At 30.8% G+C, this 27713-nt stretch overlaps 1 protein-coding gene across 2 annotated transcripts in view; it reads right to left on the reverse strand.

Moving 5' to 3' along the window:
• ko (Stork-head domain-containing protein knockout) overlaps window positions 1-27713 on the reverse strand; it is a 678389-nt gene that overhangs the window by 315689 nt on the left and 334987 nt on the right. For both annotated transcript variants that reach the window (XM_075376680.1, XM_075376679.1), the window contains exon 3: window positions 2934-2991. The gene's annotated coding sequence lies outside the window, so the exon portion shown is untranslated. The remainder of the gene's footprint in view (window positions 1-2933; window positions 2992-27713) is intronic.

Here is a 27713-nt window from a genome sequence, read left to right on the forward strand (position 1 = left end):
AAATAATTCATATGCTACAGTAGAAAACCCTTTTTAACACAGGTTTTCTTCAAATATTTGATGTGGTATTACTGATAAGCATATGATTGGACCATTTATTTTCGAAGATCGTCTTTCGGGACACGTGTATTTAATTTTTTTAGAAAATAACCTGCCACAGTTTTGAGAAGACATTCCAGACAAGAAATGATTTTTTAACAAGATATACATTAACAAGATCCTATACATTTTTGCCGAGAAGTCAGAAATTATTTGAATATAACCTTTAGCTACAACTGGATCGGACGAGAATATCCAATTAATTGGCCTCCTAAATAACCTCATCTGACTGTTATGTGTGGCGACATATGTAATCGACAGTATACGCTGAAAAGGTCTACAAAAGAAGAAATTGATGGCAAGAATTTTCAATGCGTTTGAAATTCTTCGAAATAATCTAAATAAGGTGAAAAGAGCCACCGAAAGAATTTTAAAACGACCAGAGTACTGTGTTAACAGTGAAGGAGAACATTTTGAACAGTTATTGTAATAGTATGTTCTTTTTAGTGTGTTTTTACTATTTTATTTTTGTTTAACGGGTTCCTAGAATTTCAAAAAGGCTTTATTTCACACTTTGCCCAGGGATCATGGTGAAATCTTTCACCAGTCGTAACCTGTTAACGAAGCGTTTCCGGACCTAAGTTTATATAAATCATTTTCACTGGTACAACTCGTCCTGAAATTCTTTCCGTTCCTTCGTGAAATACCAACCGGTATTTGTAACCTATGATAATTTATATTTAGTATTAATTTATATTTTTAATTACGTAGAACTGAAGACAGATCCCTCAGAAAACATACTTCGTATAAATTTAATATAAAAAGCTTACTTAATCTTCATAATAATAATAATAATTTCTTTGTATTTTTTTGCGCAATAGGACAGCTACCTTCAGCCTTTGTATATTACACAATAGTACATAAAAAAAATATATATACAGAAATATAAATTAAAACTACAAAATTAAAAATTTATACAATTCGTAATTTTATAATTATTAGTTCATAAAGATGAGAGTAATATTGGTGATTTAATTACGTTACACAATTATAGTCAACAATTCACATATAAATTAAAAACACAATATTTAAAATACATAAATCTCGGAATACAATATTAATAATAAATTCGCAAAAAATGGAAATAATAATTAGAATTTCAAGTCACAATTCACAAAAAATAAAAAAAATACATAATTCAAGAAACGAACTTGCGGCAAGGAAATCAGATCACCGCCTTTACCATCGTACAAATCACTAGTAAATTTACATATACTATAATAATAAATGCAAGTTATGAATCGGTGCATAATCATAAAAATAATATTAATAAAATAGTCCAAAACAATTTTAATAATAATAATAACTGATATCTATAACACTATCAAATAATAATAACTATAATTACACAGGTATCAATTTAGTATTTTACAATTCAAAATTCATAAGATACAAAACCAGAACATAATTTTATAATAATACATTTTTAAAATACTACGAATTACAAATTAATAAAAAAAAGAATACAACCAAAGTATTAATTAATGATTATCAACCAGTTCTTATGTTGCACCTCCATCACTCCTCCTGCAACCTCATTACCATAGACTGATAGAGGAGGCTAGGTGCCAAATAATCAATGGGAGTGTCTACAAGAAACAGTAATAGAAAATAATTCTGAATAAAACTATTTTAACTAATTTAAAGTTATAATATTATTTCAGAAGGTGATTAAATGGAAAAGTTTATTAATAGTTAGATACTGAAATAAGTATGAAAAATGGATACATATACCATCTAGCATAACCTAGTCAGTGTCACAATCTTTCGAAATCAATGTCATCTTCGTCCGAAACAGATTCAAAACAGAATATAAATGCTTATTTATATTTATTATTTTATAAATATAATTTAGCCAAACTTAACCTACGCTCGCTAACCTTGACTAATTAACACCGTAATTTTTTGAGTATTTATTTAATAAATTCAGTAATTATTGCAATTATTTATTATTTAAATAATCAAAACACTGCTGTTAATTAGTCAAGGTTATGGAGCGAAGCGAGCGTAGGTTTGGTTAAATTATATTTATAAAATAAATATTTATGTTAAACTCTAAATCGGCCCATTTTCCACCGAAATCCGATTGACTACTTTGATTTTAAATAAAGCTGTAGCTGCGGTGGCGTTAATACCTAAGTACCGATATAGGTTACTTCGAAGGTTATTAGTAATTATAAGACGTTAATAAATGATAAAAAAAATAACATCAATAACAAAATGTTAATTACAAACTATATTAAATTAAAGAAGCATGTTAAATTATCACAGAATAATCAACTCATACACACATTTATTAATGTGCTTAACACGCCCCAGCATTATCTTAAGATTGCTACGAGTTAATACAGCAAAAATGATTTAATTCTGCCGGTGATGTCATAAAACTTTCTACTTTTAGGAGCACTTTTACTTTCGTAAAACGATTAAATTAAAACCAAAAAGATGACTTACGAATGATACAGAAAATCACATCTACCGAACGAACAAGAAAGAGATATGTCATAATCTCAATCTGTTTGTTGTTTAGTATATTGCGATAGTTTTGTTCAGTGACAATGGGTATTTTAAATTACGTTAGAGAGTTCTTAGTAAGATATATTATTTTATTATAAGATATGCGATTCGTTCTTAAACAAATATTTTATAAAAATTAATTTAATTTAAAAAAAGACAAATGAGAAGAATTATAAAATAAAATTTCCTGGGTTCGAATCCCGGTTAGGCATGAAATTTTTCATACGCTATAAATTTCCATTCTCATAAGGCAAAATGACCAAAGCAGTCGATGACCATTATCTCAACAAAAAAAAAGTAAAAATAAAAACATTTACCTTCTAATATAATCGTAGTATAAATGAGGTAAATCCCTATCGACTCTCATAGGAACACCTGCAATACAACCAAAAATAAAAATTAATCTAAGTATTAAAAAATAACAAGTTGTGTAAAATTCAATAAAAATATATTTACTTACACTGGTACATGAACAAGAATTATCGTGATGTTTCAATATACATTAAAAATACACTTAGAGAAATTTGACAAAATATGTTTTTTTGCAATCAAATGACTGAAGACAAACTCTTGAGAATCTTGGAGAGCTACATCAAGCTCTCCAGGATTCCCTATCTAGTGCTAGTCGTTTCATTTCGGTATATCCCCTACATCCCTAACAATTTCTTTGACGTATTCCAAATGTTGCCTGCCTGCACAATTTTTTCCTTCTACCTGACCCTCTAATATTAAAGCGACTATTCCAGGATACCTTAATATGTAGCCTATAAGTCTGTCTCTTCTTTTAACTATATTTTTCCAAATGCTTCTTTCTTCATCTATTTGCCGCAATACCTCTTCATTTGTCACTTTATCCACCCACCTGATTTTTATCATTCTCCTGTAGCACCACATTTCAAAAGCTTCTAATCGTTTCTTCTCAGGCACTCCGATCGTTCAAGTTTCACTTCCATAAAAAGTGACGCTCCAAAAACATATACATTCAAAAATCTTTTCCTGACATAAATTAATTTTTGATGTAAACAAATTATGTTTCTGACTGGAAGCTCGTTTCTCCTGTGCTATTCGGCATTTTATATCGCTCCTGCTTCGTCCATCTTTAGTAATTCTACTTCCCAAATAACAAAATTCTTCTACCTATATAATCTTTTCTCTTCGTATTTTCACATTCAGTGGTCCATCTTCATTATTTCTACTACATTTCATTACCTTCGTTTTGTTCTTGTTTATTTTCATGCGGTATTTCTTCCGTAGGATTTCATCCATGCCGTTCATTGTTTCTTCAAAATCCTTTTTAAAAGATATGTATAAACTGCTATAAAATAATAAATATGGAATAAGTTTAATAATTTCAGATTTCTACGTATTATTTAAGATCTTATTATATTAAATATCGCAAATATATTAAAATTCAATAAAAACTATTATATTAGGATTTGCCGATGATTTGGACTTACTTGGAAGAGATTAAATAACAAATCACCGGCCTAGAAAAAATTTCTCAAAGGACTGGCCTGAAAATTTGTTATGAAAAGATAAAGAAATAATGGCTATGGATTCCCTCTGCATAAGCAAAATCAAAGTTAACGATAAAAAAATAAAAATAGTTGAACAACTTAAATTCTTAGGAGAAATGGTTCACTGCAGATTGAAGGAAAAACAAACATGGCAAAAGAGAATAACTAAAATTAAAAGAGCACAAAGTCTAATTTGGCAAACATACAATAAAAAATGCCTGTCAATAAAATCCAAAACCATTATAACACAGTAGATCTTCCGGTGGTGCTTTATGCTTGTGAGACTATATTTCAGCTTAAGAATGAAAGTAAAACAGAGCAATTATTTAAAACAGAAAGGCGAATTATCAGAACTTGTTTAAATAAAAGTTATCAACACATTATTTTTGACAGCGCCATCAATGAAGTTGTGCGGTACAAAACTGCAGCATCGGAATTTAGAGCGACGTTGTGCAATCAAGTTTTGTGTTAAACTTGGGCAATCTGTGAGTGTGACCTTTGAAAAGTTGAAACAGGCCTATGGGGAACATTGCTTATGAAGAGCACAAGTTTTCTGCTGGCACAAATCATTTTTGGAAGGCTGAGAACTCGTTGAATATCAACCTCGCTCAGGGAGACCTTCAACTTCAAAATCTGACGAAAACGTTGAGCGTGTGAAGATTCTTGTGAGATCAGACCGTCGTTTAACAATAAAGATGAGATTGAACAGTTAAATTTAAACACTTTCACCGTACATCAAATTTTGACAGACGATTTGGACATGCGAAAAGTTTGTGCGAAATTAGTGCCGAAAAACCTCACAACGGAACAGAAGGACAACCGAAGAAACGTGTGCGTTGATCTTCTTGAGAGGATTGACAATGACCAAGAATTCTTCAATCGTGTGATCACAGGTGATGAATCCTGGATATTTGAGTACGATCCTGAAGCAAAGCGAAGAGTGGGACACTTCGTCATCTCCTCGACCGAAAAAATGTCGAATGACCGAAAATCAAAGATCAAAACCACGCTGATTTGCTTTTTTGACAGTAGGGGTATCGTGCATAAAGAATTTGTTCCTCCAAGACAAACTGTCAACCAAGTGTTTTACACTTGGTGTCCTTAAAAGGCTCAGGAAAAGAGTGATTCGCGTGAGACCAGGCATAGCAGACAAGTGGATGCTTCATCATGACAATGCCCCGTGTCATACGGCCATTTCCATCAGGGAATTTTTGATCTCAAAAAGCATTTCTACGGTTGCTCAACCGCCCTATTTACCCGATTTGAGTTCTTGTTACTTTTTCCTTTTCCTGAAATTGAAACATGTTTTAAAAGGACGTCATTTTGGAACTGAGAATATTCAAAAGACTGTGACCGACCAGTTAAAAGCCCTACCAGTTGAAGACTTCCAGCGCTGCTACCAGGAGTGGGAACAACGACTCCACCGGCGTATAGCTGCCCAAGGGAACTACTTTGAAGGGGATAATATTGTTGTTTGAAAAAAATAAAAACTTTGGTAAGTAAAAAGTCAGTCTCATTACTTTTCTCACACACCTCGTATTTATGTATGATGGTTATTTAACAATCAAAATTGCCATCTAACCTTATATATCAGGTAACATTTTTTTAAACGTTTCTGAGCGTTTTCTTCTTTTTCCCTTATTAATTATAACTACTGTTTTAATTTTATTCGTAGTTGTTGATATTATGTCAATTAAATGTTTTAATTTAGATCATTCATATTATGGACTGTGTTTAATAACTGCCTAGTAACAACAACATTCCTTTGACACCTACTATCCATATGTATGAAAATGTCGATACAAAATAACAATCATCAACTCGTCAATTCTTTTATCACGCTAGAGAATAGATTCGTTACTCTTCTTCCGGTAAAATAAAAGAAGTTATTAATAAAACAAAAGTTAAACTGAACGAACAGTTGTCGCCAGACTGGATTCTATCCAGTTTTATAGCAACAATTATCGGTTTAGTATATTATGAGGTGCAGCTGCCAAACCATATCTTGTTTTTATTTTGTTCCAGCAAGCTGGAAATTTAAGATACAATACAAACACACGCGCGAACGCGCAAACACACACACACACACGGAGGGAGAGAGAAGAAAATAATTTAAAAAAAATACCAAACAGATAGGCAGGCAAGCAGACAGTCTACAACGTAATAGTTCATTTAAGTTCATTAAGAAGCATCATGAGGCTAGGCCACCGTCCTAGTAACAACAAACGGCACGGCACAAACACATACACACGAGACACACGTGGCATCTTCATTTATCAAGTTTCAAAATAAACTTGTTCTGGAGAATAGCATGGCATACCATTATAAATACCACAACACATTAAAGCATCCCTCGAAAACCTTTTAAATTCTATTTATATAAGTAGCAATATATGTATGTGTGTGTGTGTGTATAAAAGAAAGATCGGAATAAAACAAATATATATATATATATATATATATATATATATATATATATATATATACTAATAAAACCACCTCATTCAAGCTCAATTTCCGGCCAATATATAAATTATATAAAAGGATTTCATTTTCTATAACTGGGACTGAATATTTTAATTGTTTGTTATTTATATTTTAATATTAAAATATTTTAATAATTGGTTTAATGTTTAAAAAGTACTTTATACTTTAAAGAGAAGAGGAAAATACTGCTGCAAAATTTGTTTACCTAGCATAATACGAGTTGTATCGCAAGATAAATATCTTGTGATACGTGGTGGATTTGTCGTAAGGTATTCAGCCTAATATTGTAAACATATGTAAGCCCCTTATACTAAAAAATAAGTTTATTATTAGTGGAAAAATTCGATTAAAGTACATATAATATATAGAATGACACCAAGACAACTCAAATCCTTATAGAGGTGGGGCAACTCAAAAATTTTAAAAGGTATGAGTAGGATTGCGACACATATTGAAGAGCATTGAACGGTTTTTTTATTTTGAGGTAAAAACCTCCAGGCTACTACAACCGTAACCAAAGTGGCAGCCGCTTAAAATTTTTCAGTCGAGTTAAAAGTGACCTACACCCCAACTAGCGTTCAAACGTGAAAAAATCATTTAGTGGTAGAAACATTTACTAAGATTTACTTTCTTTAATGTTTCACATTCAAAAAGTTATTTAAGAGGTTTTTTAGATCACTTTTCAAAGTAATTTAAAAAAAAAAAAAAATTAATGGCGCCACTTTTGTTAAGGCTGTGTAGCTAAAATTTATTCAACCAACTTTTGTTTTTCAATACCCTTTAAAATTATATATTACAATATTACTCTTTCAATATAAAATATTTTATTTCCCCCTTCAACCCGTGGGGGAACCACGGGTGGAAGGGGGAACCACTACTTTCTTGGGTGTAGTGATCTCGTGCCAAAAAAAAAAATAGTAATTTTTCAAGATAGAAGCACTTACTTAATCTCTTTTTTTTATGTTGAGCGGTTGATAAGTTATTTAAAGATTTCCATACTTTATTCACACTTACAGTTCTTGAGTAATTTCCAGTTCTTTTTTTTATTTTTAACAGTAAATTTTGTTTTTACAAATTTTTCACATCTGCAAACCAAAATTTGGATTTACCTTACAGTAAATAAGTACTTTTCTAACAAATGTAGTACAGAAAAGCTTCTTCAAAAATTCGAATTTTTCTAACTTTTCTTTTTTCTATTCAACTTATTACACAATTTTTTTCATAATTAAATTCTCTAAAAGTTTTGTTTAAAAGTTTTATGTGTTTATTACGAGTTTAACAAAGTTATTGTATGTCAAACATAAAAAAGTTTTTTTTTACACCAACTTATTGATTTTTACGAAAATTGAATTTCTCAAAAATTACTGCAGATATGGTTCTGGGACCTATTTTATTAGATTTTTCAGGTCAAAACCCATAAGAAATCACAAATTTTGCCTTTTAATTAACGTACTAAAAATTTCAGTACGACTTCATTTCACCGGGGTAGCTGAAATCCGAACAAATATTTTTCACTGGTCGTAACTAGCCGTTTGCTAGTTACGCCTTCGATATTCGTTATAAAAACATATTCATATGACATATGGTTTTAAGACATATGTGTTATTTGTGACATACTTTAATAAGAACTTATGTTTATAAGACATTTGTTTAAGACATATGTTTATAAGAATTTAATCCATTATTTTCACGAGTAGAATAAATTATGAAAATTGTCATATACTCTAGATATAACAAAAAGAATTTAGAGGGTTTTCTTTCTAATGTAAGATTCTGAGGTTGAAATCCCTTTTTGGTCGATTAAATTATATTTATTAACTACCGTAACGTAAAGAAAAATAGGAAGAAATAGAAGATAACAATAACCGGAACGGGAATCTCAAGTAACAGATTATATAAAAAGAGATTGATGGTGTGGAGGATCTACCTAAAAACATAAATTTTCAAAAATATATACTTTTATTGAAATAAAAAAAAATTTCAGGAGTCTTTATTTTTTTTTTTTAATATCGGGCTAACACGTAAAAATGTGAAAATAGAGTAAATAATATTATTTGAAGAAATTGGATTTATTTCATAGCAATCTAATTGTGAATACATAATTTAACTGTTTATTTTTTGATCGATGATTAATTCACGATAAAAGTTAGAAGCTTGTGTTACATGGGTGTACGAAATGGAAATTTAGTAGCCAATGAAAGCTACCATGTATGACCAGGATTTTCCGAGTAAAAGGCTGTGATGCTACTATTTCACTTTGGAAGTCCGGAATTCTTTCGCTTCTCGCGTAGTTACCAAACTCAAAATACTTTCACATTCTCTGCTCTTAACTAATTTTTTATCTTCCCTTATGTTTTTTACCCTTTATAATTCCTTTAATATACGTATTACGTAAATTACGAATTCTAAATATTTTAGGTCATGGTCTTCTATATCACACAGTATTATCACGAAAGAAAAAAATTATCTTAAAGCAATTACTTTCAAACAGCACAATAAAAAAATAAAATAATCATACAGCGTAATAAACTTCGTTCTTTACTAAGTTATGGTGGGAATTACAATTTGGTTGAATAAAACCTATAATAAATACACCATTCAGATGTAAAAAATCAATGTAAAAATCAGATGTAGACACCACATGACTTCCTTGTACGCCAATTAGATTAGATATACATATTTTTTGCTGCACTTCATTTAAACTTATTTCATTACAAAGTGAGATACTATCCTTTAATTCTTTAATAAAGAATTTTTTTTCATAATTTTTTGTTATTATTCAATTATTATTTATTGTAAAAACGTTTACATAAAAACGATTTATTTACAATCACAAGGTAATGATTATTAATAAATCAATATATTTAAATTAACAAAAAAAGTTAAAAAAAGAAGGAAATAAAGTCGAATTCGAACCGATGTATCTTCCCCTTGTAAAATTTTATTTTGTAATTAAAATATTTATATTTTATAATTAAAATTTTATTTGGCTATAACTCTGGAACCAATGAAAATAAGTACCATCTATGATATATCACTGAAAAGCTCTCAATGAGGGTTTATTACTGCAGTTAAGTAAAAATCCAAAATTTAATTTTTTTTGGATTTTGGGCTTTTCTGGACACTTTGGTTCAGTCGATTGCAATCAAAAGGGAAGGTGCAAAACTAGATGTTACAACAGTCCTAAATCCAAAATGTCAACTTCCTACGGCTAATCGTTTTTTAATTATACGTACGTACAGACGAGACACCGAAACTAGTCAAACTGGATTCAGGGATGGTCAAAATGAATATTTCCGTTGAACACAGAAAATAGATTTTTTTTGCGATTACAATACTTTCTTTACTTCGGACAAGGAAGTAAAAATCGAATGCGTCTATGTATGTGCATACGCGCGTAACGTATTGCAGTTAAGAAAAAGTCCAAAAACCAAATTTCTTTTGATTTTGGATTTCTTCGGACATTTTTGGTCCAATAGAATTCAATCAAAAGGAGAGGTGCACTACTAGATGATACAGCAATCCTAAATTCAAAATTTCAACATCCTACGGCTAATCATTTTTGAGTTATGCGAGATACATACGTACGTACACTCGTCACGGCGAAACTAGTCAAAATTGATATTTCCGTTGAAATCTGAAAACCAAATTTTTCGTGGTCATAATACTTCCTAACCTTCGAACAAGGAATTAAAATAATCCTCTTTCACATATTTTCCGTATAGTGCAATTAGACTACAACGTTCCGTAAGTTTGTTAAGATTAATAAAAAAAATCCGATTAACTAACACAATTAAAAACAGTTGTAGTTGATATTTAACAAAAGGGTTATTTACACTCTTAAGAAAGGTAAAACCTTTTATAACAACATTACTACGATGCAGACATAGTTTCATGATTTTATTTATTAAAGGAATTTGGAAAAACCTATGAAGGAAAGAATTATTTTCGTTAAGACTGTATGCAGTCTGAACTCTCAGTTAACAAAGACAATCTAATTAATAAAATAAATACAATCTATTTACTTAAACGTATAATTACAAACTTATATTTGACTGTAACTGTTTTACCGGGTAGACAATGTGAATTGACCGAATTCTTCTCTTATAAATAGTCAAGATCGACAGTAGCCATTGGGGACGCTGTGATAAATACATATTGAATTTCCTAAAATACACACAACTGAGCAACAGTCACTACATAAACTGACCGATTTTTTTTTAGGACCACCGTTAGGTATTGCTTCAAAGGATGGGATGAAATGAAAATTTTGAAGCGCGAAAAATGCCATGCCTGATCGAGATTCGAATTCAGGACCTGCTGATAAAAGGCCGAAACGCTATCACTCGCGCCACGGAGGCCGGCTGACCGATCTTTAATGCAGCGGTTGCGCGCTGTCTTCTAGATTAGATGATTTCGGGTAGGATACCGTAAAAAATTCTATTTTTTTCATCTATCATTATTATTAAAAAATAAAAACGGTGTAAAATTTAAATTCATTTTATGTTATTTGCCTTTTTAAAAATAATTCTTAAATCGTGTTTCGCTTTACATGAGAGCTATTTTAATGACAAAGATCATTTGTTATAATTTTTTTCAAACTGAGGATGCTTTCATGTAAAGTAAAACGCGTTTAAAAAGTTACTATTAAAATATAAAACAGAATATGATATTTAACATAATTATTAAAGATACATATAATTAAAGACAGTTATTATGTTAAATAATTTATGGTACAGCCTAAGCAAAACTACCCTATAAAAAAAAATCCTCTTAAATCCATAGTAAAGTAAGAACGAGTGAATCATTATTATAAGGTCAACGTACGGGACGTCAAGATGGTTATAATCTGCTGATTTTCTGCGAGTAAGAATAAAAACTTTTATCAAACACGTTTCCGATCGGGTCTTATCAGCTAGCGTATGATAACATGAAACCGATAGGAAGTTCATCGTCCCAAGTACAAGATACGGATATCTGTCACATTGTTGGCGATGTCACACATTAAAATACTTGTTTATAGATCTGAAACTTGAAAATATAAAACAAAATTGCCTACGATTAAATATAAAAGTTAAAAAGTAATGAGGAAAAGGCAAGGGATCGATAAGAGTGGAAATAAGAAATGTAATGAAGGAAAAAGTTACTAAGGACTGTACAGCCACTTAAAGAGAATATATGTATGTGTGTGTGTGTGTGTGTGTGTGTGTGTGTGTGTGTATGTGTGTATATAAATATATACTATATAATTCAGGATTATAATATAAGTAAAACATAGAGGTCAAATAATAAAAAAGAAAGAAAAGAAAGAGGATAAAAGAAATATAACAAAATAAAAATAAAAGTTACTTAGCAAACAAAATCAGAACAAACCACTTTTTATTAAAGAAAAATAAACAAAAAATAAAAAACTAGTCTGATATGAACATCTAAGTTAAGAAGTAAACCCCGAAGAAACTGCGTAGATGTAAGAAAAGAAGAGGAGTTGATATAGAATAACATACCGGCTAACCTACATACGTACAATAACCCGTAACCTAAAATAGATAGCGCTGCTGTCTTATGTACCAATCAATGGCAAATACAATAATCAATTATTTTTTAGACATCCTCTGAGAATTAATAAACTAAATTACACTACATCACAATAATAAATTGACTGTGTATGTGTGTGTGGTGTGGTGTGGTGTGCTGTGTGTGTGTGTGTGTGTGTGTATGTGTGTGTGTGTGTGTGTGTGTGTGTGTGTGTACTGCGGGCGCGACGTGTGACGATATAACTGGAATATATTAAATTACAGTATCAAAGAAATGAAATGTGACCACCGTGTGAATGCAATACGAGAAAGAGATGTATTGAAGAATTAATAATAAACAAATAAATAATTCTAGTAATTCCGTGATCTTTGTTACAAGTACAATGGTAATATACTCGTACACAACGTCATACGAAATAATAAAATTACAAAATAATAATAATAATACATTATAAACAATGTTACAAAAATATAAACTTAGTATTAAACTAAATTAATTAACTTATGATTCTAAAATATGTTTGTGCAACATAAACATAACACGTAAAAACAAACTGAATAAATAGAGCAAGTTCTAGTAATAATTTACAAACATTGCTTTATTGTGTTACTACACCTAATGCTATTTATAAGAAGTAACACAAAATTCCATTTTATTGCTCATATGACATTTATATACGTGAAATATTAAACTTACAAAATTAAATTAGAAAATTACTTCGAATTACTAAACGCAATACGATCCCGAGAGACAAATTACTTATCTTATGCATTTGCTATGCGCAATGATGAATCTCTCAGAGTAAACAGACGACATGATCACAAAAATAATTATTTCCTGCGTCATAGAATTTAAATAATTCCCCTTTAAGATACGAAATAACCTGTGTTTTATTACGTAACTTAAAAAATAGCGAATATAGATGAATTAGAAAAAGAGATCTTTCCGATTTCAGTTACGTTATTTCTTCCTTTGATTCATTCATTTCCAGAACTCGACTCATCTTTATGAAAAATTAAACTTGTAAAAACCGATGCAGTTATTCTATCCCAAATTTGATCATAATCAATTTTTTTCACCCCACAGCCGGAAGTTATAACAACGAGAATTCAAAATTATATTCGTCAAACTATCTCTATTCTATTCACAGAAATACCCGTTATCAAAAATGAATGATTATTAAAAAAAAAAAAAAAATCTGATATGGGCACCTCATGACTTCCTTGTACGCCTATTAAATTGCACATTAAATGTGTATTTAAAAAATTGTTAATTTTTTTTAAAGGAAAAGTACATAAAATTTTATTTAATTAATAACTACTGATGTTTTTCAGATTTTTCTTTATTGTTATTATTATTATTTATCGTTCATTTTTTTTTTTTTGTAACAGCGGTTAATTATTAATAAATTAATATATTTAAATTTAAAAAATTGAAAAAAGGAAGTAGTCTTGATTCGAACCGATGTACTTTCCTTGATACAAATATTTCATTAATTAAAACTTTATTTGGCTATAACTCTGGACCCGATGAAAATAAGGTACTACTTATAACACATAGTTAAAAAGCTCTCAATGAGGGCTTATTACTACAGTTAAGAAAAAATCTTAAAATTAAATTTTTTTGAATTTATGGGTTTTCTGGACACTTTTGGTCCAGTCGATTGCATTCAAAAGGGAAGATGCAAAACTAGATATTATAACAGTCCTAAATCCAAAATGTCAACTTCCTACGGCTAATCGTTTTTGAGTTATACGTACGTACGTACACACACGCCGAAACTAGTCAAAATGGATTCAGGGATGGTCAAATTGGATATTTCCGTTGAACACTGAAAATCGAAATTTTGTTGCGATTACAATACATCCTTTACTTCGTACAAGGAAGTAAAAATCGAATGTGTCTGTGTGTGCATGCACGCGTAACGTATTCATTAGAAAATGAAAAATTAATTCTTTTGCTTCATTATATTTCTGTTACCATGGCAACAAAATATAATGACGAAAAATGTGTTATTTGTTTTTCTTTAGTGAATGTCTGTAATATATTTAATATTCTCACAACCATAAAGATAATGAACACGTCCGGTGTCAGAAGGAGGGGCGGAGCCCTCTAACCGGCTAGTTTTAATGAAAATTAAAGGAGTTTAATCGAGTAATAAATATAAGGAGGATACACCAGGAAAAACTATTTCGTTGATATACTTTAAACAATATATCTTCCATTTTGAATACGTTACCACGTAAACTTTCCAGACTTGGAATTTTTCTCTGTAAATTAGTATGATACTATCATCTCCTTCTAAATATAAAATAAAAAAAAATTACGATTCTAAAAGAAACTTCAACCGATGAAGGATTAAGAATAAGGATGAAGAGATTAAGAATAAATTTTGTCAGACCCGGATTAAAAATCATATAACGAGATCATTACGTAATCACGATTAAAGTAAATCGGTCCGTTACTTTAAAAAATGATAAAGTATTAAGGAAATAATAAACCCATCCGTATAATATTTTTAAATTCTCAGGGAATACCGTTCTGAAAAAATCGAAGGGTATAAAGATAAAATTCCAACGACTGAAGCCACGTTTAATAAACCGGTTCCTAAAAAACCGGTTTAAATTGAATTATTATCTTTTTATATAGTATAATTAATATTTATTTTTAAAATTAAGAGCATATTTGAGAATAAATGTACATATTAATTTTAAAAAAAGTTTACATACCAACCGTAAATAAATACAGTCGACGAAATGAGTAAAGAGAATAATTTACTCATTAATTTTTTAATAAATATTTAATTAAAGAAACCTACGTCAGATGTTTGTAATTAAAAAAAAAAAAATATTTACTTTTATGTTTATTGTTTTCATGTAAAAAACATACGCAGTATTCTGTTTAATCATAATTCCACTTAATAAAATAATAAAAAGGACTGTAAATAAAAACTGCATTAGGACAAATAAAAATTTTTTTTTCTCCCGTATACTACTTTTTATATACTAGCGAAGTTGTAAAAACATCCATCTTAATTGTAAATGTAATGTTTAAAAAACAATTTGCAAGGACATCATAATGGGAAAATGAAACTACGTGTGTATAATTTAATATTTAATTAACCTTTGAATTTGTTTTTTCTACGTATGCCGGTTATTTATTTAAACACTTCTGATCGTAAAGTAAATTCTTTGAGTAAATAAGCATATAGGCCTAGAAATATTATTTATTTATGAAAGCTCACTAAGGGATTTCTCAAGGTTGTATGTAGCAGCAAAGATGTTTTAAGTGACCGGCGGATTAAGCTTTTATCGTTAGTCGTTAAACCCGATTTTATGCATTCTTCCATATCGTTCTATTCTGTGCCGATAACTAAAGCTGTATACACTTCACTTCATACATTCTTAAATATCTATTACCTATATTTAACTCATTGTTTTCATACATTACTCTACTTTTTAAATTGTAGCCTTAATTATTTTTATTTTAATATATCCATTCTTTTTTTATTTTGTTGCACGAAGTAAAGAAAATATTGTGATCGTGAAAAATTTCGGTTTCAGATTTCAACGGAAATATCAATTTTGATTATCCCTGAATCCATTTTGACTAGTTTCGGCGTGACGTACGTACGTACGTACGTATCTCGCATAACTCAAAAACGATTAGCTGTAGGATGTTGAAATTTTGGATTTAGGACTGTTGTATCTACTTGTACACCTCCCCTTTTTATTGTAATCGACTGAACTAAAAATGTCCAAAAAATATCAAAATTCAAAAAGATTTGGATTTTGGACTTTTTCTTAACAGCAGTAATAAGTCCTCATTGAGAGCTTTTCAATGATATATCATAAGCGGTACTATTTTCATTGGTTCCAGAGTTATAGCCAAATAACATTTTAATTAATGAAATATTTGGATCTTAGAGGAAGGCAGATCGGTTCAAATCAGACTTAATCTCCTTTTTTTTCATATATTGATTTATTAACAACTTCTCATTGTAAAAACAGTTTTACGGTGAATAATAATTCAATAACAAAAAAAAATATAAGAAATTTTTAATAAAATAAAATTTACGTACTTTTCATTTAAAAAAAATTTAATAGGCGTAGAAGGAAGTCATGTGTTGTCCACATCAGATTTTTTAATTTATCAAATACTGCCCGGCCCGTCTAGCCAGAACCTGGACCGTCGGGGCTCCGGTAATCCCGGACGAATCTCGGAGTAGCTAAGAGGCTTCTCGGGGCCTCCTCGGACCAAGGGGTCTACCACATGGCCGCAGAGCTCGTTTCGCTCACCATTCCCAATTTTCCAGGAGAACCGCGTCCTGGATACCCGTGCAGCTTGCTTCGGCCGCCATTCCCATCTACCGAGAGGACGCCAACCCCTGGATCCCCGCACTATACGTTATCTTCACGATTGTGAGAATAATACTGATAAATAATAATTATATAATTCACGTTTTATAGAAACCTAAAAAAGAAAATAAATTACAAAAGACAAAATAATAATTACTATGATAACTAGTACACACGCTTTTGACAACGAAAAATTCCTAACTTATTTCTTTACCAAGGAGGCAGAAATGTAACAATAAAGTAAAAGAATTAATCTATTTTTTCCTTAATGAATATCTTTAATTAACAATTTCACCCTCTTTATGGGCAAAGAAATAATGAATATTTGAAATATTTTAATGTTCAAGGGAGCTAGGGCCTCACTCGATGGCTTAAAATATTCCCTGGGACAACACAAATGTAAAAAAAATTTGAAAGTAATCGGTCGGTTCTCGCGTGATGCGATAACAAACAAACTTTTCAAATTGACAAACAAATTATATAAATTATATATATATATATATATATATATATATATATATATATATATATATTTCCGAATAACGGTGATCTGTTACATCGAGAGTGTATGAAAAAGTTACACCTGATGCATGAAAAAGTTAGCCTTCATTTTACTAACAAATACCCCGCTTGAATTTTGAAAATCGGACTATTGTTTGTACAGATATTATAAGAGCACACCATTACACCTCCCTAAACAGCGCCCCAGGGGCACCCCGTGTGTAAGCAGATGGTGATGATCGGTCTAGCCTCGCATGAGGTGCTCACATAGCTTCCCATTGTAGCCTCACACGAAGTCCCTAAGGGAAACCGCATTATTTTAATACAGAATTTTTTAAATTTAATATTATTTGTCTTAGCGTTGGTATGTGGGTTTTTATTTTTTAACCGGTGATAAAGTAGTGAGTTTTGCGTCCTAAAGTGGAGACAATTCGAACTGGGTACAACTTGAAAGAAGGGTCCCTAGTCCTTCAGGTCGAGGGCTGAGCGTAATTACGTTAAAAATTACTCTAAAAACTAATTACTTTTGTTTAGTTTTTTTTTCACCGTATTGAAAATAAATTACAATAATGAAATTAAATTTCATAGGTTAACCAATTAATTATTGGGGATAAAAAGTAAAACTACTGGTAATTTTTTTTTTACCATTGTTTTTAGTTATTAAGATTTCAACTCATCGGAAAAAAAAATATAAGACGACAAGTGTACCTTATTATCACATTTAGAATAACGTAAAATTTATACGTATAATTACACTTGAAGGTCATAATCTAACCTTATCACGGATCAGTGATTATCGATAGACTACAGTTACTTCCTTAATTAAATATCCAGGATTTATAAAACGGTGAACAACAAAAACAAATTACAGACAGATTCTGTCCTATTTAAAAAAAAACGAACATTCACTTTTTTATTTATACGTAAGAGTTATACAGCATTTTACAAACTATCATTTTTTAACTATAAACAATTATACAATTAGGGAACCCGGACACCGAGTAAAAATCAAATAGAGTATTTGTTACACTTTACACTTTTCACTTTTACTTACATTTATTTTAGCCTTTTGAATCAGTACATAAAGATGCAAAGGAAAAGGGGTTGTACAGGATTCCTTATATTATCCCTAACACTATTTACTCTGAAAAAAGTATCAGAAAATTTATATATGATAAAATACTGGTGATTAAGTTATAACGAAACAAACTTGTTTAGGGGGGTGTCACGTGGTTATATCATTAAAAACAGTAAGAAATCAGATCCTAACGTTAAAAAGAAGAAAAAATGAAAACAAGGTTAAGAATAAAGCTTAATATAACAAAAATTATATCTTCTCTTCCGACAAGAAAAAACATTGTCAAATAAATAAAAAAAAGTCGTGAAATGTTTATTATGGATTATAACAAAGTATGGTGGCAGAACTTGAACACCTCGGATGAGAGTGAAAGAAGATAAAACTTCTAACATGTTAAAGAAGAAAACTTTGAGCGGTTGAAGAGGCTGAAAAAATATTAGCTGGATTGAAAGCATAAAAAAAACATCACATCAGCAATGATACGTATCATCGCTTAATAAAAGATGGAAAACGAACTGGATAAATGAAAAATGCATTTTGTAAAGGATCAATGAAAATAATAATGGTTCTGACTATGGTCAAATCCTCATAATTTAACTGTTCTGGACCGATCTCATGATGTTTACATACCTTCAATCAATATTAAACACACATCCCACGAAGAAACAAAGAAACTTTCAAGATATGATTTGCAGTGAAAATAATGAAAAAACTATTTAAATTTTTGTTTTAAATATTTCTAAAGCAACATACATTTCAAATAGTTTCTTTCGTAATTATTTATTTTTACCTGGATAAATAATTGCATATACACAACTATATTTTTTTAAATAAATTTTTCATTTTTAAAAAAAAAAATTACTTTTAGTAATTAGCGTTTTTGTTTTTAAAAATAATGTTTATTACGTACAGAATAATACGATTATCTGTATATTTTTAGTCTGTTTTGCTTCAATAAAAAAACTGATTTTTAAAATCTACTTTTTATTGGTTATATTTACATTAATTTTCTCATAATTAAATTTTATACCAATGTTTTTACTAAATAATTTGCATTTATAAGCAATTTAACAAAGCTATTGTACTACAAACCTAACTAAAAACTATTTTTCGACACTGAACTTTGTGTTTTATATTGAATATCTTAAAAACTACTTTAATTACTGTTCTGGGATCTATTTTATCCTATTTCCCAGCTCAAATTACATAAGAAACCGCTAACTTTACTTCTGAATTTGGGTCCAAAAAATTACAGTAGGGCTCCTTTTTAAAATAAAAGATCTGAAATCCTGAAATCCGGGTGAAATCTTCCGCTAACCTTAACTCGAAAACAAAGCACATCCAGACCTATATTTATATGAACTTTTTTCATTAATTTCACCAGTAGAACGTGTCCTGAAAGTTTCTCCGTGGGATCCTCTGTATAATGTAATACTTAGTGTACCATTATTTTTTTAGATAATAAATTTATTACTGATTAATTTTTTTTCCTGTTTAGCCTCCGGTAATTACCGTTCAGGTAATACTTCAGAGGATGATATGTATGAGTGTAAATGAAGTGTAGTCTTGTACAGTCTCAGTTCGACCGTTCCTGAGATGTGTGCTTAATTGAAACCCGACCACCAAAGAACACCAGTATCCACGATCTAGCATTCAAATCCGTATAAAAGTAACTGCCATTACTAGAATTTGAACGCTGTAACTCTCGACTTCCAAATCAGCTGATTCGATTACAGGTTAAAAGCTTATATGTGGAAATTTTTTAGGATGTGAAAAAATCCCTGCCACATGTGGATCCGAAACCGGGACCTTCCGTATAAAGACTGAAACGCTACCATTATACCATGGAAACCGAAGCAATGTGGTGCTTTTTCTCCTCCCATTTACGGTTTACATATTTCAGTTCTCAGCAGGCATTATCTTCCCATACTTTTTTACAGACAATCCATTTTTCTTTATACCATTTTTTCAGATATTCTTCCTTTTTAACGTTTTCAAACACCTCCTCGTTCCTATTCTCCGAACTCACTATTTCCATTTTTCTCCATCTTTATATTTGAAGGATGGTTAAAGAACTTCCTCTCCTCTCCTCTTTTATCAAACGAAAGAACTTAGATATAATGTTTGACAATCATAGTGGTGAGGGGTGAAAAGGACAGCAGAATAAAAAGTAAGAGAGAACTACCATATGAAGAGAACTTTCGCCTAATGGATGATCTTTACATGGTAAAGGCATTTTTTCCCTAATCTGCTTTCCAGAAAATTTAATAATTAAATTTAAACCGCTTTAAGAGGTAAGTAGATTCTTCGTTACTATAAAAATTAATACATGTCAGTTCTTTTTTTTTTTAATTTTACTGGGTTTGTTTTTAATTCAATACTTTGTAAGGAAGTAAAATAAGGATAAATAAATTAAAACAGCCAAAATCATTTCCGCCAAACGTAATATGGAAAATACAAAAGTAAGAAGAATTAAAGATTTAAAAAAAAATTATACATTTCGAAAATGTTTTCCACACAAAATTAAGTTTTACGTTTTAATATATCATCTTTAAATCGTACGTTTTTTATTTCAGAAGACAAATTTAGTAAATCATTAAATTTTCTTAAAAATTCCAGTCATCTAATTTTTTAACAATTAAAAATTTTATCGACATAGTTACATAATATAATTTCGATAAAATCATGACATGTTGTTTTGTGTTACTCAACAAAGTTCAGGAAGCTAAACACATTGATGAATTGATACACAGTAATTCTACCAGGGTTGACTGAAGAAATAATATAGGTGTAATAAAGTTTAAGAGATAACGTACCGTAATAGGGCGTCGCAAATAGCAAGAAACTAGCCACCGGTTCAGCAATAGAACCCATTGTACGCATCAAAATTTTACCAGTTATAAAAATTATCAAACAGAATCATTCTTTTAATTGTGAAAAATGAATAAAAAGCAGAAAAAAAATTGCAAAAGGGTAGAGGTTTAAAGACAATTCGATAGTATAATTTGATAATGAAGGTGATAAAATGTATCCCAGTCTAACATTTGATCCTGATAGAGATTACTTATTTTTGGGCTCAAAAAAAAAAAAAAAAATATATATATATAATTGAATTGAAAGTAAAGGTGCAAAAACTTAAAAAAGACATCAGTAAATGTTAAGGTATTAAAAAAAAGCAGACAATAAAGTTGTAATACTTTCTTGACATTTCTTCTTATATAGTGGAAAAATAATTATATAGATTAAAAAAGAAAAAAAAAAGCTTTTAACAAAATTCAAAAAACTAGATATTTAAACTGTAATAACTGCCCCACACCCACAATTGCTATAGAATATTTTTTTGCATCACTCGCACTTACACTACGCCTAGAAAAACATTAAAAATAAAAATAAGTAAAAAGATAGGTTTTTCAATTTTTACGGAAGGGGAAATATGAGGAATTTTTTTTTTTAAATTGGTAACATAAATATGCACGCTTTGTTACAAAGTAGGGTTATGTTAACAAAATTTTGAGAAAACTGAACCTCAAAAAGCAATCTACCCTATCCCTTGCAGATACTGACCCTAAACGTTAACCCAGGAATTTCCCCATATACACTAGTATCTGTACAAAATTTCATCAAAACCAGTTTTGTTTATTTAATTCAATGATTCTAACTAAAGCACGCACCCACCGGATTGGTCTAATCATGAATGCGTCTTCGCAAATTAGCTGATTTCAAAGTCGAGAGTTCCAACATTCAGATCCTACTAAAGACAGTTACTTTTATACGGATTTGAATACTAGATCGTGAATCCTGGTATTCTTTGGTAGTTCTTCTTATTCTTTCTTTCTTTCTCCTGTTCAGCCTCCGGTAACTACCGTTTAGATAATTCTTCAGAGGATGAATGAGGATGATATGTATGAGTGTAAATGAAGTGTAGTCCTGTACATTCTCAGTTCGACCATTCCTGAGATGTGTGGTTAATTAAAACCCAACCACCAAAGAACACCGGTATCCGCGATCTGATATTCAAATCCATGTAAAAATAACTGGCATTCTATGGTAGTTTTTTTTTTTTTTTGGTTTGTTTTACCTCCGGGTCCGCACTCAAACAATTCATTCCGCAGAGGATGAGATGAATGTGTTGTAGCGTGTGTGAAAAATGCCATGCCTGACCGGGATTCGAACCCAGGACCTCCGGGTGAAAGGCCGAGACGCTACCACTTTGGCCGAGACACATTCTTTGGTAGTTGGGTTCAATTAACCACACACGTCGGTCGACCTGAGACTGTACAAGACTACACTTACACTTATACATATCATCCTGTGAAGTAACAACTGAGAGTGATTCCCGGAGGCTAAACAGGAAAAAAACTAAAGCGCGCGCCCATACCGTATTTCAAATGCGTTACACTAGCGCCTCTTGCGGCGAAAGGGGGGAATTAACCTATACCTACTTAGCCACTGGTTTAAAGCATTTTTTGGGGGTGGAGATACGATTTTGCAAATTTTTTTGTAAAAATTATTTTTTAATTAACAAAAATGCCTAAGAAAAATAATACAATTAGGCGAAATCAAATCAATTAGGCGAAATTACTGAAGGTGACCTTACTCTACAGCCTCACCCCTTTGACTTTTCAAGTTGAAAATGTAATGGCATAAATTACCCACATATAGAAGTAATGTTACAAAGTTTGGTCAAAATCGGTCCAATGGTTCTGGAGATATAAGGTGTGAGAGACCAAACACGCACACATACATACGAACATCCGAAAAATCTCCACCCGGTTTTTTGGGTTCCTTAGGTGTCAAAACATCAAGATCCGGTAAAAACCACATATACCAAACTGGACCTATTACTATACTTTCCTTTCTGCAGTTATAACTCTGCTATAACGCTAGACGGGATAGCAAAAATAAAATTAACAAAGAAACCGCACAATAGCAGGAAAAATAAGTGCTTAGTAGGAAAAGGTAAATCACCATACATAATAGTAAAAATATATATATATTATAATAAGTATTAGATAATCGAATATAGCAGATGTCCGCTTTTAAGAAAAATAAGATATTCGATAACATCCTCCGATTGTTTCCTAGAATATCTCAGACGGTAGCTCCTAATTTAATTTTTCCGATGTAACGCCGCATAACACACGCAGTCTACAAGGGTGGTGTGGCGTATCGTTAGTTGACAGTTGCAGCGAACACAGGTATATCGGTCTGATTCATGTGTAAGATTAGTATGCCCTATTCGCCAACGGCAAAATAATAACTTCCTCTCGACGATTATTCCGGAGAAGAGCTCCATGGCAGCACAGTATTTTTGAAGTATCGGAGTTTACTATCTATTCTAGCAGTCCAGTCACCTTTCCACCTTCCTCGAAGAGTTTAACAAAATTAATAAAATCGGTTGAAGTAGTACGAGTGGTGAAAGATGGTTGGTGACATGCGTCTTTAGCATCGGAATTCGGTCATTCATTACTCGGAATTCCCACACGGCTAGGAATTCAGCAGAAACTCATTTATGTGTTGCAACGATTCAACTCAACGATCGCATAATGAAATGGATGAAACGTCGAGAAACAATAAAAAAACTCATATCCCATTTTTTGACTATCATACTTTCTTGCAGCATAATTCTAGAGCTGATAGGAAAAAAAAAAAACGTTAGCAACCAAAATAGCTATTACGTTGATCGGTAGGTAGCCACACCTTTGTAATTTCACTTCACATATACAGACACCACACCATCAACAACTTTTAATAATAAAACCAAATAAATAAATCGTTTATTAAATAAGAATCACAACTGTACAGATAAACACATTAAGATAAAGAAAAGAATTTATAAAATAAAACAAGTATAACGTACACACCAGGATATTTATCTAGATAATTTAAAAGAAAAGACAGAAAATTTTAAACAGAAATAATATAAAATATAATATTAAAATGTAGGTAGTAATATAGTTAACGGGCAATCAGTTATGTCGGACAGGTGGCATGTAGGTAGGTAGGCGCAACCATTTCTAACAAGAAGGGATGTAAAACTTTACATTGCATATATGCATATGTATCATATACATACATATATATATTACAAGAATACGTAAAATGTACGTTGCCTAACTGGTATTATATATGTAGGTAGAGATACAAGTAACAGATTATATATATATATAGCTAGTTAAACAGCTTTATTATAGTATAACATAATATTATTTATCTTTAAGCGATAATTCGATTCGGAACCACTGAGATTATAAAAATCAAACGCTCGCCCGCCGAAGCATAGGTTCCAATCACGTTAATATTTTATCTACCAGTCAAGACCAGGACTTTTAAATACTTAATATTATTAAATTATCTGCTAACAACATATAATTTACAACACAGACGAACATAACCACTAGTTAAAATGTATCTATAAAATATTAGTATATAATACGTAGGCGAACAAAGATTTTATATTAATATAATACGTTCATTATAATAATAACATTTAATACAATTAGAACGACCTCTGTAATAATTAATATTGTTATTATTTTTATTATATGAAAAAAAAATATTTATATACAGTATGTGTGTGTGTGTGTGTGTGTGTGCACGAAGAAAAAAAGAACGAGATGTAAAAATGTTACAATAATAATTAAAGCAGTTAAAAAATGTATATAAAAAGAAACTTCCTGTTCCTGTTTTAATATACTAGTTAAATAAATAAAATTATATAATCAAATTTAAAACTTCCTAATAACTTTTATTTTTATATATTTGTATATAACAGCATACATTATTTTGAGAACATATTAGGACATCAATTATCCATCACTAGAACAGGTTGAATTCGTTTATAGTATTACGAGAATAAATGAAAAACAAAATAATTTGTTAACGCTTACAATAAATGTTAACATGGAACGATCAAAACCACTAGATGAAAATAAATATATAAACATGTATAAACTAGTCGGTCCGCGTCCAGCCAGAACCTAGACGCTCGGTGCTCAGGTCAGTCCAGGCGTATCACGGAGCCAACTTAGGGGTTCCTCAGGGCCTCCCGGGGCCAAGGAGCCTACCCAATGGCTGCAGCGCTCGCCATTCCCAATTTCCCTGGAGGACCGATATCCTGTACACCCGTAGAGCTTACTTCGGTCGCCATTCCCATCTACCTAGAGAAATCCACCCCCTGGGTCCCCGCACTGTATTTTATCCTCATGGTTGCCAGAATAATACTGATAAATAATACTCGTAATTATAGTATTTAGGCTTTATATAAACCTGAAAAAAGAACAAAATTACAAAAGATAGGATAATAGCAACTATGTTAACTAAAATACGACGAAAAATTCATAACTTGGTGGCAAAAATATAATCTGAAATAAAATTATTAAACTATTATTTTCTTAATGAATATCTTTAATTCACATCAGATTGTTTGCAGAAATATTATAAAAACATCCCACTGCACTTCCCAAAACAGCGCCCCATGGGCAACCCGTTTGTTACCAGTAGATGGTAATGATTAGTATAGCCTCCCACGAGATATTCGCGTATCTCACCACTCTAGCATCACATGAAATCATTCTATTTAACGTAAATTTAATTCTATTATTTTTTTTAATATTATTCGTTTGAATTTGATATTCCCATATCACCCAATGATAGAGACTCATAGTTCACAATTCATTAATTCAATTCGTTAAAGTTTGTGCTTCAACAGGCAAATCCCCACTACTAGATACATATACGAGTATATATATATATATATATATATATATATATATATATATATATAATAATTTTTTTCGAGATTTTTCGACAAAAAATAGATCTAAAAACTTTCTCAGTTGTGCCAAGAAACATGGGCAAAAAGTTGGTGGCTATTGATCGAATAGTTTTTTTTTATCCCGAACAAAATAAACTCTCTTTCTCTTTATATAATAGTATAGATATACATACAAAGTGTGTATATATACAACAGCATGTATATATATATATATATATATATATATATATATATATATATTTCCCTCCCACCATTTAATGATTATGAGATTTTCCGTTTATTGACATGATAAATTGAAAACTATTTCTACCAGTCGGCGTAATTAAATCAAAACGTCTGATCTATCGAATTAGTTTGTTTTGCTTCGCTTTATGTAGGAAAAATGGTTAAAATTAGATTTACCTAACTGCTTTACAAAAATAAGTTTATCACTTGCTGATATATACACAGTAAAATATTTTAGGAAAATATAATTATCTACAGTTTTCAATAACAGAAAAAAAATCGACTTTAATTATTGATACCACTTCTTTTATCAAATAGAAAAACAAAAAATTGTATTTAGAAAAAGAACGTATCTATTTGATAATGCGTTGAAAAATGTGAAAGATTTAGTACTTTTTTAACTCTTAATTTAATTAGAAATTTTCATTTTCAAATGGGTTCATAATTTATGAAATTTTAACGTATGAAATTTTAAGTATGAAGAATTAAAATGAGAATAAAATATATCAGTCTTTTTTTTAAGAAGATTAAAATGTAGAAGTATTTTCTCTTAGAGACCTCCATTTACAATACTCGCAATATTATTGACTGTTTATGTAATGTTAATGGATAAAATCCAGAAGTGGCGCTTGTTTACCCTTATAAACGCTGTTTTAAATCCATTTACCCGATCTCTTCCCGCTCTATAAACCTGATTTGTAGTTACGGTCCTACAGCTGCAAGTATCGATCGGAAATTCCTTTGTCTTCCTCTTTTACGTCTTGCCTAGAGGTCTAACAACAACAAGCCTACGCGACTTAATTATTACAAGAAAAATCGGTATTCCTAGAAAGGACGATTATAATTACGGCCGATAGGCAAAATACGATAGGAGTGGTCGGTGTACGACCGGAGCTGTCCGGAGGGTATCTCTCACCTTCCTGTTTCGTAAATAACAGTTTTTGTAATTGTTTGCTAAGACAAGATATAGCGGGCCGCGTATCGCTGTGTACATAGGCTGACGGCTTACCGCGCTATTAACTATCCTGAACAACCCTGACAATGCACTGCATACTATGTAAATATACGGAGCCATATTTTCGTAAAGGAATGGCTATCTAACTGTTCCACCCGTCCTACCGTCCTATTTCTCTCGCACGCAATGTGAACAGCTATACGTCGCCTGCTATATTAATATTCATCGACGAAATCAGCGCTAAAGCTTATTATGTACATATTTTATTCGTAGAAGTGACACTTCCGAAAAAATAACTGTTATTTTAAAATAATTAATATTATTTTTGTGTTTAAGTACGAATCTCATACTGTGCAGTGTCAAAGTTCATGGAGAGAGATTAGCTAATGAATTAGAAAGTGTATGTGCGTGGGATGACAGCTGACAGTTACTGTGCTGTCGATAAGATAGACGTGTTCACACACGTTATTATTTTTGCATTTTACATTAAAAATAACTACATTAAAAATAACAAAATAACTACAATTCCTTGCATTGAGGCTATATAAAACAAAACATTATTTTATCCTAATATGTTTACAAAACCTTTAGTAAACCTTCTTACAGTAAATTCGAAGTAAAGTCGGAAAAGACAGGTAGAACAATATACGAAATACACATCCGA

The sequence above is a fragment of the Lycorma delicatula genome, chromosome 10 (genome assembly GCF_047948215.1).
Source record: "Lycorma delicatula isolate Av1 chromosome 10, ASM4794821v1, whole genome shotgun sequence".
Taxonomy (NCBI): domain Eukaryota; kingdom Metazoa; phylum Arthropoda; class Insecta; order Hemiptera; family Fulgoridae; genus Lycorma; species Lycorma delicatula.